Raw genomic sequence first — 16,104 nt, forward strand, 5'->3', positions numbered from 1 at the left:
CAGCTGTTGCTGTTGCCTTGCCTTGTGTGGAATGTGTTGTTGTTGCCGTTGCTGTTGCTGTTGCTGCTGTTGTGGGGCCTCCTCTTTATCACGGGCCTTCTCATGATTGACAGCATTCACGTGCTTCACGTCGCTTCATTGTCGTCACCGCTCCACGCTCTTTCTCTCTCTCTCTGTGGCTGTGTGTGCCACACATTTTTGTGTCATTTGTTGTACCGTTCTGTGGTGCAGTCACTGGAACACACTCCACTCCACTCCACTCCGCTCCCCTGTGTGTGATTGAAGATTGCAAAATTCCTGTGGCCCTGCGGTCGATTGATCTTTCGATCCGATTGAGCGGATTTCAATATTATCTGCATTTTTTCTGCATGGATCCATGGATCCATAAGTGTGCTTCAATTAGAGGCTTTACACTAGGGATGGGGGGACCTAACCGGTTCGCTCCGTAGTGCTGCCCGTCTCCAGCGAGAGACCACAGAATTCGCACTTTAATAAAAATTTGTATTTATTTATCTAATAGACGTCGACGGGCGACGGCAACGGCAAATGTTCACTCAAGAACTGCAAAGAGAGAGAGAACCGATCCGATCCGATCCGATCCCTGGGTCTCTGAACCACTCAGTGTATCCCTCTGCCACAAGTCGATCCCCGCCAGAGATCCGCGCGTCTGACATCAATCGCTTGACCATTGGAATGCAATATTTGTTTGTCTGTGGATTCTGTGGAGAACCGGGAACCTGCTCTCCCGTACGTTCTTCCCGTGTTTATTGTCGCTTTCGAGTGCATTAATCAAACAGCAAATGGTGCCTGGAGGGGGGACTGAAGGGTGCCCCACCAATGAATGGAGAAGCAGCCGCAAGAGGAATGAATGCATTAGCATCCACCTCTACTCCACCTCTACTATCCACCTCTTCTCCACCCCTTCTCATCTACCCTCCCCCACTCCTCCCCCCCTACTTTTTTTTTTTTTAATTTTTTTTTTTTTTTTCCCCCCCCCCCCCCCCTACCGGCAGATTTCATATTTTTTTTTCCAGCTTATTCTTCTTCTGCTTCTCCTCGTCTCTCTTTCTTCCTCTCGTTAGCATCTCTTTTCGATAAATATTTTGTTTTTATGGTTTTTTAAATATTTTTCCAACGGTCGCGCCTGCAGGGTGGGGTGCCCATCGTTTGCTTTGCTTTTTATGTGCTTGTGGAAATTCTTTGGAAAATGCATCGCTCTCTCTGGCAGTTGGATGCAGTTGGAAGATGCAGTTGCAGCGGCACCTTCCTCTCTGCACTTTTGTTATTTTTATTTACTTTTGTATTAGTGCTGGGTGTTGGCCATGTTTATGCTTTCCTGCTTTCCTGCTTGCCCGCTGTGTTTGCCTTTCCGATTGTTCTTTCTACTCTCCGATCCTCTCCCATTCCTCACTCTTTCGACTGTTATTTCACACATTTCATTTCATTTATTATTAAAAATTGATGCTGCGATCGTCAGACCCAACCCCCTGCCTCCTATTGCACCGCTGCAGTCAATCAAAGAGCGGCAGGCAGAGGCCAAGCCATATATAAAAATCAAATATTGACAGCAGCGCAGCCATAAAGATCCTCCTTCCATCTCTTTTCCGCTTTCAATGTGCCCCATGATCCACACAATCCGCATTGCAGATTCTTCTTTTAATATTTATAATTCCCTTGCATTTATTTTGTGCACTGTGCGAAAAGAGTGATTGATATCTATAATTTATAGCTAGTAATAATTATTAGGAATTCATTCACTTCCTTCCCACAGCCATACAAATTTCCTTGTTAAAATATATATTTTATTTCTTTGTTGGAAAAGAATTTCTTAAATTGTGTAATCAATATTTCCCTGAGTAACTCTTTCTATAAACATGTTATAACCCATAACCTGCCATGGAAAAATTAAATTAAATTATTAAAAATAATAACAAATATTTTAAGTTAACGAGTATCTAACGATCTACACTGCAAGTATTTCCTTTGCATATTTTCTTCGAGTGTACTGCACACAACGCTCTCCACATGTGTGTCTGTGTGTGTGTGTGTGTGTGCATGCATTTATTTTCGATTTTATTTCTCATTCTTTTGATGGCACATAAAGCCACAGATAAAGCCGATAAGTGTCAGAGGAGAGTCTTTCAGGGTCTCCAGGGTCTTAGTCTCCCGCCCTTCCCTTTCCACAGTCCACAGTCCACAGTCTTCGCATCTTCTGCTTTGGTTTTCTGGTGATTAATTGCACTTTTATTTGTGTGTCTGCGCACTGCCTCGCTCCCCTCCCGCACGTTTCCTTTGTTAAAAATCATTTTTTATTTCTGAATTCATTTTTTGGTTCTTCATATTTTATTGCCACAGCGCATTTAAATGTATCTGTATCTGTATCCGTGTTCTGTGTCTGTGTCTGTAAGCCCCTCTGCATTGTGTATCTTTAGGTTGTGTGTGCAGCATCATTAGAGGTTGTATATTATTATTTATTTCCTTCTTTATGGCAGAGGATCACAGGGATCGATCGGCGTGGTTCAGTGAACTTTTTGCCACATCTTCGCTGCAGAACTGTTGCACACACGACAGAGACAGAGATAGCGAGAGAAAGAGAGAGGGAGAGAGAGTGTGTCTTTGTGTGGGCGCGGAAGCGGAAACTTTTCATGGAATAAAATGAAGAAATAAACGAATCTCCCATGCAAATTTAATTTTAAACGCGTCATAAATGTAATAAAAATCAATTGAAATAATCACAAAAATATTCTGTACATTTTGTTAATTGATAAACGAAAAACCGAAACCCAAATCCCGCACAAACTCACTTTCGATTTTCCCATGCGCTGCGCTGCGATGCCCCTGTCTTGCCACACATGCCACAGTTTCGGCTGTAAGCAGCTCAATTAGCCAGAAGATGAGGGCGCAGCCGAATGCAGAGAACGAATCCCTTGTCCGAAGTCCCTTTTTCTCACATTTCACGATTAGCGTGTGGTTCTCCAGCGGTGAAAAGAAGGAAGGCAAAAACAGAGCAACCGAAAGAGGAAAAAATGCTGTAGACAAATTACCGCCGCTCGCTGTCCGATAGCGGCAGTAAAAAGTTTCACTGAGCAGGGAAATACCCTGGTGGAATATCCTTAGAAGAATGATCATTTTTGGAGTGGAAAAATCATTGAAAAGTTAACCAAAATATTGCAGTTTATTCGGATAAAAAGTCTGTCAGGCAGACAATTCCTTTATGCCTTCACACACTTCCCAATCGCATTGAACTCCTCTCTCTCTCTCTGCCAAAGGGGTATCAGAAAGTGAAGCAGCAGCACAAACGTGCCACATTCAAGCTACTTTAGCAGCAACACAAAAACGGGCAAGAAAAAGGTATAGAAAAAAGGCCAACAAAGGGAAGAGATCAAGGGGCAGAAAGGCAGCAAAAGAGAGGCACAGCAGGCAGCAGGCAGCAGCCGTAGCAGTGGCATAAATCCGTGTGGCATGATATAAAAATTGAAAGAAAGGAATCTGCATCTTCTGCAACATCTCTCCTGCCACACATTTGAGAGGCACGAATGTGTGGCAGAGAGAGAGAGAGAGAGAGAGTGAGAGAAGAAGCAGAGGAAGGAGGAAGCCGACAACAAGGCCACTTAACCCAATCGACAAAAGTCATTACACTCGTCACTTCACTCAGACACGAGACACGAGACCCCTGGCCCTGCCCCAGTCCCTGCCACTACCCCCACTCCTACCCTCCTTCAACACTTCCGCCCTTGTGGCAAAGAGCAAGAGTGAGAGAGTGAGAGAGTGAGAGACAACATAGGGGCATGACTTCTCTTGGAATAAAAATAATATAAATAATCCAAAATGTATTATGGCAGCCAAGCAGCATGTGCTGCAGATACAAAGATACAAAGATGCATGCCCCTGCAGGCCTCGAAGAAGAAAAAAAATAGACTGTGTTGCATCTGTTGCATCTATCTGTCAGGGGGGCATTCAACATGCGTTGCGCACAATTTGTATACACAATTCTCTTCTGATTCTCTTCTTTGGATTCCGTAAAGTAAATAAATAAAATAAAAATGAAGATAAATTGAAGAAAATATATTTTCCGCATTTACAGAACAAATAAACAAAAATAAAAACCAAAGAGAAGTAAGAAAAAGAAAACAAAAAAAAATAAATGCCAGGCAAGAGCCAGAAACGGAATAAATTGTATAATCCCCTTTGATGTATCGCCTTCTGTTTTATATTATTCAGTCATATTTTATGCCAATCCCACAGATACACAGCCAAAGATCCCCCCAGATGCAGATACAGAAACAACTAAAGATCCCCACATCCATTTGGATAAATACGCGTACTCGCCGCCACTCGCACTCATCTGCGAATATCTGAATGGGAATGGGGCTACAAACGAATGATTCAAGTACTCCCCCAAAGTAGTTTTTACAGCGAAAATTGTTTAAATCTTACAAAAACAGAAAGAATTGCGAATACTGCCACAAGCAGAGATACAGATACACTCAGGAAAAATAGTATCTAATTCCAATACATTTTTACAGGTACATCTAAGCAGTTTCCAAGTATTGCAACAATTTAATGGAATAGAAAAAACTCCAATTAATTTGGAGCACATATTTGCAAATGCATTTCGGTTGCGTTTTTCTCGAACTTTAAAATAAAAATGCCAATGTAAAATATGATACAGCTTCTAGGGTGAAAAGTTAATATTTCTAATCCTTTAAATACTGCCAGATATTCTTTTGATCTCTGAATATTCTTGCTATTAATTAAACCTCTTTTCTGTAGGAATTTAATAAATGAATGCTTTAAGCGCTTCTTAAAGCTTTTTTTTAACACTTTTCCAACATTTAAAAGAAATATTTGTCAAAGAATATTTGTATCTATTCAAATCATTGAAAACCACAAGTTAAAAGAAATTTGAATTTTTGTATCGAAAAGTACGCCCATTTTCTCTTAGTGTACTTCCAAAAAGGCCCACTGTATTCGTAAATGCACGATTAATTTTAAATACATGGGGCATAAACATTTAATTAGACAAAAAAGAAGAAAAAAAACAAAGAAAAAAAACGAACAAGAAATATATATAAAAAGAAAAGAAAACAAACAGAAACAAAAAGTAGCAATAATACTCGTAGGAACATTTCCTTAATGTTTATATTTTCAAATACTTTGGCGGAAAATTTTCATTTAGGTTTTTAATTTTCATTTTTATTGCAAATCCCCAAATTGATTGCTTCAAATACGATGTGGAAATGGTGGAAAATGGCTGTGGGGTAGGGGGGAAAATGGTAATGGGAAATGACAAGCGCGGGGCAAGGCAAACAGCTGCAAGCAACAAAGTCTAAAACGTTGATTAATATATAAAAATAAATTTGTATCTTCTACTCATGCATTTGTATCTTTGTATCTCCCCTGGGTATCTCTGTGTATCTTTTGCTGTGTGAGTTTTCTAATCGGATTTGCAGTTGCTGTCCGAGCGAGCGAGCGATTCATTTATTTTATTTATTTTTATGCCTATAATGCGGCATAAATAATTTATGCAGATAAATAACACTCACACACACACAGAGGCACAGAAAAGGCCTCTAGACTCCGCACTCCAAGGGGCGTCCACACAGACTTCAGTCCGGGGCACAGCTCCCCTGCCCCTGCCCCTGCCCCTGCCACAATCTGACAGCAACTCCGAGGCATGCCCCGCAGTTGTTGGGCCTGAAAAGGGTTTTACAGAGTCTCACAAATCGTTTACATATTTATCCTGCTACAAAATATTGTATATATTTATTTATTCCTCAGAGGTAGAGAGAGAGAAGTCTACTCTACCCACACACATACACACACACACAGTACGGTTGGAAAACATTTATTTATTATATTGCATTAGTTGTAAGTCTCTGTGGCATGCTGAGTGCCTTACCTCTTTGCCCCAACCATTCGACGAGTCTGAATCTGAAGTTCTGTTTGAGGTTCGGTGCGTGGGGGGCAGGCACTGCACTGACACTGCCTGAAAGAAAACTTATTATAAATTATTAAACAAAAAAATAGGTGGAGCAGGGAAAGAGAGGCGAAGCGAAGGGACTCCTTCTTGCAGAGATTGTAGATACTTGATGGAGTGTGTGGCTGTGTGTGTTGAAGGGATTAGCGAAGGCTTCTTCAAATGAAGCAAACAGACACAAGAGCATTTACAGCAAAAAAAGAGAGAGCTTGGGGCAGCAGCAGTAGGGAGTAGCTCAATGCCTCCACTAATTGATGCGTGGCATAATGCCTGCATTTAGTGTGATTTTTTCTATTATCCATAATGGGAAATGCAAACGGCTTTCAAATCAATTATTGATGAGCGCCAAGATAAGTTTCTCACAGTCACTCAAGAGCCGGGTGTGAATGCTGTAATCCTTTGGCAGAGACAAAAAGAGAGAAAAAGCATGCCCCCAACTGCAGCAAAAGGAACGCAACGAAGGAGGGGATGTGGCCTCAATCTGAGACTCCGAGATGAGGCTGGGATGTGCCTCTGCAGTGCATTAAACTAAAGACAAATATTTACAATAAGCCAACGATTAATCAAATCAAAAGGAGAGGAGCAAAGGAAAACAAAAAGTATTAAATAAATAAATAAATGACAGAGTGACTGCCACACACAAGCCAGCAAACAAAGATCAGCAGTTGCCAAGCAAAAGCCAAGGGAAAGAGTGAGATGGAGAGACAGATACTCGTGTGTATCTGAAAGATACAAGACATGGATGGCTTTTGTCTTTGTGCAAATGTGTCTGCGAGAGCGAAGACTCCGCGCGACTGCAGCTCCGACGGGAACGGCAACGGCAACGGCAACGGGGCAACAATATATAAAATCGAACAAAAATAAATTAATTAAAAATGCAATCGAGTTGCTGGAGCAAGGGGCAGACGATGGAGAAGCAGAGCAGCAGCAGCAGATACATTTTCTGTTATGTTTTGTTTTGTAATTTATTAAAAGACGCGAATGAGTCAACAGACACAAGAGGTGGCAGCCTGCCAGGGGGGAGTGGAGTGGCAGCAGGGAGTGTCAGCGGAACGGCGTACGTAGCAATGACAATGGCAAAGGGGGGAGGTACCGCTGTGGCGACTCGGCAGCAATTTCTATAATTGCATTTATTTATTTACAATTATTTTATTCGCTGGAGTGGCTCGGGCTATTTTTTTATTTATAGATCACAGGAGGGGGGCAGCAGGGAGAGGCAACGTGATTGTCATCAGAAATCGATTGAAATTCCCAACTGCGATTGCATTTTTCGAAACGTCATTCAGCGATGTTGTTGTGTTTTTGTGGCCCAGTGCAACGATAAGTTCCAAGGTGGATGTTCGGTCTGTCTTAGTAGTACGAAAATATCCACCAAAAAGTGTGTCTTTCTGGCACAAATGATTAGAAATCTCGGCTGGAATGGCGATTAGCCGCCCAGAGATACTCTTCTGCTGGCACTCTTGTTACGGTTACTTCTACGACTTCCACTTCTGCCTCACTTACTTCCCCTTCCCCGCTCTCTAATTGCGGTCGTCATCGTCTACTCATCTTCCAAACAGCTGTTGTCGACACCGCGTCTCATCATCGCACACCTCGCACTTTTGGGCTATTGTCTGTGGTCGCTGCCTGCCTGCCTGCCTGCCTGCCTGCCTGGTGGGTGTCTGTCTCTGTGTCTGTGTGGATGGGCATGTTCGTGTTCTTGTGGCGAGCCATAACCTGCCACAACACACACACGAAAGCTCACTCATTGAGCGGGAGCGAGCGTAGAACTCTATGACGAGGCATTGGATACGCTTACGCTTTTAAATTGTATAAATCGGAATTAAAAATAATCATTTAAGGTGTAGAATCTTTTTGTTGGGAGATCCATGATTATATTTTTCAGTAAACAATTATCTAATGAATTTACCAAGTTGGTTTCCACAAAAAAAAAGAGAATTTGTGGCTTAGCTAATGGACTCTCCATTCTCTCACCAAAAAAGAAGACCCAGGAAATTCAGTGAAGAATTTTCGCCAGCGCCACAGAGCGAGCGCCATTGACTTTGACTTTGACTTGCAGCATGCTTCGTTTCGCGGCGCCTGCTCAGAGACAAACTGGCGGACAAAACTGCCAGATGGAGCGGGGGCAGGGGTTTGCCGATTCATTTGCACGCTCCACCAACAGCAGCGAGGGGCTGGCAGGCAGACAGGCAGGGAGCGGTGTGGTGTGGTGTGATGTGGTGGCTGCGTGTTTAGTGCAAATCTACGTCGGTTTTTTGTGTTTTTGTTGCATTCAATTAGAGATACATTTGTATCTTATGACATTAAGTATTTTCACACCTTTCTGCGCTTTCTTTTATAATTATTATTGTTGTAAAAGCACAGCTGCAGGCAGGCAGGCAGGCAGGCAGGCAGGAGGAGAATTCGTTGTATCTGTGAGATACATTAATGCTGCGGTGCGCTGCAATAAAAGTAAATACGATGTCTTTCGTTTTTACGAGAAGGGGGGCAGGCAGAGCACAACATTTTTCGGTTCCCAAACGCTCATTTTGGAAGCAGAAGAAGTTATCTCTCTCTCTCTCTTTCTCTTTGTCTCTTGTGCGCGTTTGTACCTACGTTTAAATTTTTTATGAGTTCGTAATAAAGTTTCAACATTTTTCATCATTAAAATAAAATATAAAGCCGAAATTATATTTTATCGTCTTTGCATCATTCTTTTTCCTTAAATACATGCCACACACACACACACACACACACAGAAAGAGTGAGTAAGAGAAACATACAAAAGATACAAAGTTGAAGTTATGTGTAGCAAGCAGCAGCGCCGCCGTTGCCGTTGCCGTTGCCCGCCACCGCGGTGGCAATAATAATGAATATATATGATAAAGGGTGGGGGGGAGTAGCAGGCAGTGCGGGAGCCGGCAGAGACGCAAAGAAAGAGAAGACAAGAAACCGCACTTTAAGCAAAAGACGAAGAAGCCTGCAGCAGCAAATATAATAAATAAAATAACAAAAAAAAGAAAAAAAAAAAATAACAAAAAATGTGAATAAAATAAAAAATTGTATTCTGCAGAGTGGTGGAAAAAGATCAGAGAAGGGGGGGGGGAACGACCACTACGATGCCAAAGAAATATATTCTTTAATTTAGAGGTGTGCTCCCCACTACACCCCACACACAGCCCCTCATGCGGTAAGTCGGTAAATGGCAGAGTGAGAGCAAAATAAAGGGGAAATAAAATATGAGACAAACAAGAAGAAGAACAAAAGGAAGGAAGGAGGCTTACCACTTGTGGAGATCGAGACGCGCGGATACCCTCTGGAATAATCGATCTTTGCTGAAAGAGAAGAAAAACAAAAGGGGATTCAAATATAATTCAAATAAAACTAAATCAAAATTCTAAAGTTTTCCATTAAAAAATATATCTTTTTGGTTTTATTTTCCCAATAAAAAATGCAAAGTTCAATGGGGAAATCTTCCCAAAAAGATAAAGCGTCTCAAACTTATCCTTAAAATGTTTTTACCCTTCTCTCTCAGTTAAATTCAAAATAAAACATAAAAACGTAATATAAAATAAATATTTCAAGAAACTCGACTTGCCCCTTGCTGCCCCGCTGCTAACCCCTTTCTCCCCCCCAGCCACTTCTTCTGATGCTGCTGCTGCTGCCTGCGGTTGCTCTCTTGCTGTTTTCTGCTTGTTGTTTCTGGTTGTTCCTATAGTAATTTATAATATTCCTTAACGATGTGCAGAGGGCAAAAACTGACCAAGCCACCAGGGCCCAGCACAGTGGAGCAAGTAAATGCAAAATGTGGAAACCATTTCCAAAAGGGAGAGATTTTAAGCTTAATGGAGGTTTTCATGGTATCAAAATCTCCCCCATAAAGTCTCATATTTGCCAGAAAGTTAATCGGATTTATTGTAATCTCCACCATAAAGCCGAATAATATCGTATCATCTGTGCCCCACTGTCTGTGTGTCTGCCTTAATTCATTTTATTCCATTTTATTGTTGTTGTTGTTCTTTTTATTCCCCGCTTTCTGTACATTTTGTTATTATTATTGCTGTTGTTGTTGCTGTTAATGCGCAGCTGCTAAGGAAATGATTTTCGAAAATTGAAGTTTATGTCGATGAATGGAATACATTTTTTTGTTGTTGTTTCTCTTTCTTTTTTTTCTTCTTTTTATTCGTCGTATCTCCACCGCTGCGGCTGCTGCCTTTTACATGTGTGTGTGCCGCGTGTGTGTGTGTGTGCCATTTATATTAATATAAACAATAATTTTAAGCGGTGTAAACTTAAGTTCTCCCGCCTCTTCTCTTCTTTTTTTGTGGTGGTGACGTACAGCTCATTGAACTCTGGCGATCTTGGGTTGAAACTTCTTTCACCAGAGGAAGTGGCTAGAGACGGGCAGAGAGAGAGGGAGTGTGGGGCATGCCACATGCACTCATTTGCTGAATTTTAAATATATTTTCTGTACCATTTTTGAGCTTCAATCAATCATTTTGCAGACTAGAATCCTTTTTGGTAGCAACGGAAATCGACAGCTAACTTCCACGGTTAGTGGCTCATTCCAGAATATCTTTTAGTCCCCAAAACCTCTTTACAACTGCACTTACGACGTGCTCAATGGTGCGCCAAATGGCATAATAAACCGATGGCTACAAACAGCTTCGGTGGAAAACTGAACGTCTCCCAGCGGCAGCAGTCAGTCGTATTAATTGCGTGCAGGTCGCTGCCGCTGCTATCTCATTATCAGACATTGGTGGCAGGCAGCAGGCAGCAGGCAGCAGTTGTAGCAGCGACTGCGGCTGTGGCGGCGGTGACGTTGCACGATTAATCAAATCAAACGAAATCAAATCAAAGACGCGATTTACATGCACATGCGAATTGTGAAGTACGTTCCACACTGCACAGCACTCCCTTCAGTCCTCACCCTCATCCTCTCACTGCCATCTGTATCTATAACTGGAGCTGTGGCTCTCTGCCATCAAAGTACATGGTGGCGGTAGGGGGGGCACGGGGGGTACCTGCCTATGACAAAGCATTTTTAAGCCATTTGATTGACTGACGTTAAAATATTCACAGAGAGCGCAGTGCGCGGTGCATGCAGCATGATTTTAATCGCAAGACTTGCCCCAGCGCAGGGAGAGAACTCCCATTCTGAGCAAAAAAAAAAAAATCATAATAATTATTACAAAAAAAAATAAACCATATGAACACATGGCTTTACCTTTGCCGTTCTGCCTCTCTCTACCCTCCAACCCCTCTCTCTGTGCGGCTTAGACATCGAAGAAGCAAGAAAAATCGAGTGCAGCAGGACAAATGACAGACGACAGACTACAGACGACAGACGTGGCAGTCGTTGTTGCCGTTGTTGCAGTTGCATTTTCTGTGTTGCCTTTGGGCCTGGCCATTTGCAACGTGTTTCCTGCGGGGGATGGCAGGGGATTAATGAATTTGATATAATGACATTTTAGATTGCATCTCTGCATAACATTTAATTGTGTTTGCTTGTTGTTTGCTTGGCGCTCTGCTCGGCTGTGCCATGTTGCCACGCGTTTTCTGCCGCGTCATGTGGCACAAGTTGGGTAGAGACTGCCTCAGGTATGTCTCCCTGCATGTGTGTGTGGGTGGGTGAGCAAATTCAATCGATTTTTGTCCCTAAAAGTTGATTTCTTATTTTTCTTTCCCTTTCTTTTTCATATGCAAAATGGCGCGTAATGGTCGCCCCTCATTAAAGTTTGAGGCATGCAACAAATGGACAATCATTTTTTTGTGTGTGTGCTCTCCCTTTCCCTCTCTTTCGTTCTCTTTCTCCCAATTAAGAGTGCACTCGCTGCGGCTGCGGCTGCGGCTGCAACTACAGCCGCTTTGCTGCCTAATTTGCCAATTAACTTAATAGGCATTTATTATTTAGCAATAAAATATGCAAAGCAATTGCTCACAAATGTGGCACACACACAGGCACAAAGGTGTGGCAGGAAGGGGCAGCTGGGTGCAGTTGGAAGCAAGCTGCAGGTGAGCCCATAACACAACTGTCATTATAATACTCGAATATTCGAGCATTCGAGTGATTCGCCACGAAAAATACCACAAGAGAGGGTTCGAAATGTGAGATATACGTAGATTGATGTACATATGGATATATATATATTTGTATCTCTTAAAATTATGTTCTCCAGTCCCTCTGCCTCTATATACCTGTATATTGGCCCACCTCTGCCCCAGTCTCTTTCTCTGCTGAGAGAAAACCAACAAATCAGCGGAGACACTGGACTCCAGTTGCAGTTTGCTAGTTGCGACGCTCCACCGCTGCAATGGAGCCACAAAGACAGCAGAACATAATTTACTTTCAGTCGCATAAACAATGCAATAAAATAAAGGAAAAATATTTCAGAGGAGCAAGAGGGAAGAACAGGCCAAGACGCCAGCAGGAAGAGGTAGCAGAACCCGATACAGCGGAGATTCAATGCTCAGGGCGAAGGAGGTGAAGGCCAGAACTCATATAGAAAGAAGGGAATGGAGATGGCAAAAGGCAAAGGCGGAAACGTGGTCTCGCGGCGAAGAGCGAATAAAATATATGGCATTTGGAATAAAATATTTGTAACAATAATAACGCACGTTGGTGGGCAGTGGGCAGGGGGGCAGGCGGTCAGACGGCAGAAAGAAACCAGAATCCGTTGCAAAGATAAAATGTGAATGCGTTGCGAGAGGAGAGAGACAGAGAAACAGAGACACACTCGCACTGGAAATGGGAACCTGAGCAGTCAGCAAAAGTTGCGGAGGAGCACAGGGCAGGGCGAACGGCAGGCGCACAGTCGGCAGTCGGCAGTCGGCGGCAAGCTCTACTCAGTTATTAGGGGCAATCAAAATGAGGCAGGAATTCAGAAACAGAAATTATTATCCATACCGCCAGGCCCGCCAAACGCAGGACATTGGCAGGGGCAGCGCCAGTGTGGCACTGTGGCAGTGGCACTGTGGCAGTGGCCGTTGCACGTTTCGATTTGTTGTGCGATTTGTTTTGCGGATAAAAAGTTTTCAAATGTATCTTTGGTTATACTAGCTGTGGCCTGTATCTGTATCTGCAGTTCTGCTAAAAAGTTTTCTAGACCAGCTCTCGCCTCCTGCCCCTCCCCCCCCCCACCACTCTCTCGTTGCGCTTACCTTTTGCGTTTGGCCAAAATAAAATACGTGGCCCAATAAATATTCGTAGGTACCACCCCCGCCGCTCCTTGCAACCCCCTCGTATAAATATTTTCTTCAATAAATTATTACTTTTTGCGCAATTTCTGCTGTTATTTTAAATATTCGAATTTCGCATTTTTATTGCATTTTTAAGGTGGATAGTGGGAGGGGGAAATGGTTTGGAATTTATGAAATATATTACGCATACGTCTGGGGCTCCAGCTAAAGCAAATCTCTTCCCCCCCCCCACAAGCAGCAAGAAAACATTAAGAGAATTTTCCTCCAACAAAATAGTTTTTGGCGCATAATTTTCTTTTTTTGTGTGTGTGTGTGTGTGGAGGGGGGAAATGGAATGCATTAAATTTTATATGCAAGTACTTTTACGACCCACTCAGTCTTGGTAAATATATTTTATTTATTATGTTCCGTTTCGATTCGTTTTGGATTCTTGGGCAATGAAAAATTATGAGCTCAATTTATTGGGCCATTGGCAGAGGAAATAACAACGCAATTTCCATCATGAGTGGGCTAAGTTGCAAAGCAAAAACCCCCCCACCCAACTCATTAGTGGAGGAATACAAAAAAAACACACACACACAAAACATAAAAAGTTTCCATTGGGGAATAATCAACACAACAAAAAGGTTTCTCTACAACATACGGCGTTAAAATAAATATAAATATAAAACGCAAGCAAAACCAAATAAATAATAACTTAAAAAACAACAGACGACGCGACGACAGGCAAAGGGGCGACGGAGCGACGGGGCGACGGTTGGGTAAATATTGTAAATGGCACAAAGATCTCCTCTGACTCCCTCTCTCTCCCTCTCTCTCTCTCTCTCTCTCTCGAGTGTAGTATCTTTCATCTCAGTCTTTTGTTTAAACGAGTGTCTGTCTATCTATCTATTTATCGGGTTGATTAAATATTTACTAAACTTTAAAATTATTGTCTAAATAGAGACGCGAGTAAATAACGAGTGCGAGTGTCGACAGTGTGTCTCTAACTCGCTCTACGATCTGTGTGTTGTGTGTGTGTTTCCCATTACAAAACCGTCAATGCAATAGAGAAAATCGACTAAATGAATTTCCAATGCTCTGGGCTTCAGTTATTGCAAAGCTAAGACACACTGGGAGAGAAATGGTGCAGCTCAGTAGTTATGAGAGAGAAATATTGCTAGTAAGAGGGAGATGTACCTGATTCTCATGAATGATTCTCTCGGATGATCCCTACTTAATGTGGCTAAGACACATTGGGAGAGAGATAAAGAAAGTAAGAGAGGAAAATGCAATCTAAATAGCAATTTCCCAAAGAGATAAAGTAAATCACGAGTGTATCTGTGTCGCTCATTGATTGTCCCCCAAATTGTATATACCCTCCCTGCAAAGGGCATCCAAAAACAAAACGTTTATTCGAGTATCTTCTTGGCTCAGTCGCTCAGTCGCTCAGTCGTCACACACACGTTCGACCCATTAATAAAATGGCAAAAAGTTACGAATATTTCGAGAGAAGAGATTATTATTATTACAATATAACAACAATAACATTAAACATTAATATCATTATTACGACTGCTACGACTACTGCCTTTTATGGGGGAGACTCTGGATTTGAATTTGGAAACCCAATTCGGGATTTGAATTTCTATTTTGTTTCTCTCTTTTTGTCTCTTTCTCTTTCTCTTTCTCACTCTCCAACTCCCTCTTTATATTTTGTAGATAATTATTATTTATATTGTATTTCTAAAACAAAATGCATAAAGTTTTATGGTCGGACTCCCCATCCTTGAGGCACCCTCACTCCCATCTTTGTCCTCCTCCATCGAATGACTGTGACAAAAACGGAGCATAAAACGAAATTACATTTTGTACCTATACAACAAAATAAGCGATAAGGCAATGGGAATACAAAGAGGGGAAGATGGCAGGGGGTGGATATATACCCCGTTATAATAGTTACATACATATTATATGTATTTGTGTGTGCGTATATAAGGTATATTGGGGGCTATATAACTATATATTGCACTCACAATATAATATTGTATTTTATAGCAAAGCATTTTATGAGGTGCTGGCACTGGGACACCGAACAGAGGAGAGAAGTTTCGAGTAATCAAAAGATAAATACAGAGAGTGAGAGAGGTAGTTGCTTTGATTGCCGAGCTAAGCCACACTGGAAGAGGCAGAGGGAGAAAGCGATTCAGTTTCAGAGGAGTTTCTTCATTTCCGTACCATATATTTCTGTATATTTCCTGTATCTTTTTAAGGTCATAAAAGACTGCTTCCCACTGAAATCTAAGCCCTTCCCTACCCCCTCGAATATCTGGCTCATTGGCCACGCCCTTTGCGCCCTTAATCAACTAAGTAAGTCTCATAGTGATATAAAAAAAAGAGAGAAAAAAACAAGGCCTCGTAAAAGTGCAAGGCGAGAATGCAAGTGCTGCTGCCGGCTGCAACATTGTTGTTGCACATTGCCTTGGAATCGAAAAAGTTGTGCGGCACAAATGGTAAAATTGTAAGATGCCACAAAGCTGCAGCAGCAGCAGCAGCAGCAGCGGCAGAGGCAGCGTCAGCAGTAGCAGCAGAAATAACTACCACAATTAACTTGTGCGCCAATTTTTATGTGGCTGCCACCCGGGGAGGCGCCACAGTAGCTCTCCACACACACTCTCGCTCCTTGGCGCTGCTCTTTTATTGTCGGCCATTCCATTTAACATTTCCCATGGGGGATTTCCGCTGCCGATTCGCATCACATTAGAATTTTAATCATTAAAATGTAATAATAATTCGAAGAATAAATGTTGCAACATTGTTGCAACAGCAACAGCAGCAGCAGCAGCAATCTCGATGCGAATGCAAGAAATTATTTTACGATTTTGCTGCTGTTTCTCCAAGCAACATTCTGCCGCCTCCTGCCTCTTCCTTCTGCCCCTGCCTCTGCCTCTTCTGCCTGCAACTTT

The 16,104-nt window shown here is 42.3% G+C and overlaps 1 protein-coding gene across 4 annotated transcripts in view; it reads left to right on the forward strand.

The window, feature by feature from the left end:
- LOC117589342 (protein bric-a-brac 1) overlaps positions 1 to 16,104 on the forward strand; it is a 67,110-nt gene that overhangs the window by 2,583 nt on the left and 48,423 nt on the right. The gene's annotated exons all lie outside the window — the stretch shown is intronic.

This window comes from Drosophila guanche, unplaced genomic scaffold (genome assembly GCF_900245975.1).
Source record: "Drosophila guanche unplaced genomic scaffold, DGUA_6, whole genome shotgun sequence".
In the NCBI taxonomy this organism is placed as follows: Eukaryota; Metazoa; Arthropoda; class Insecta; order Diptera; family Drosophilidae; genus Drosophila; species Drosophila guanche.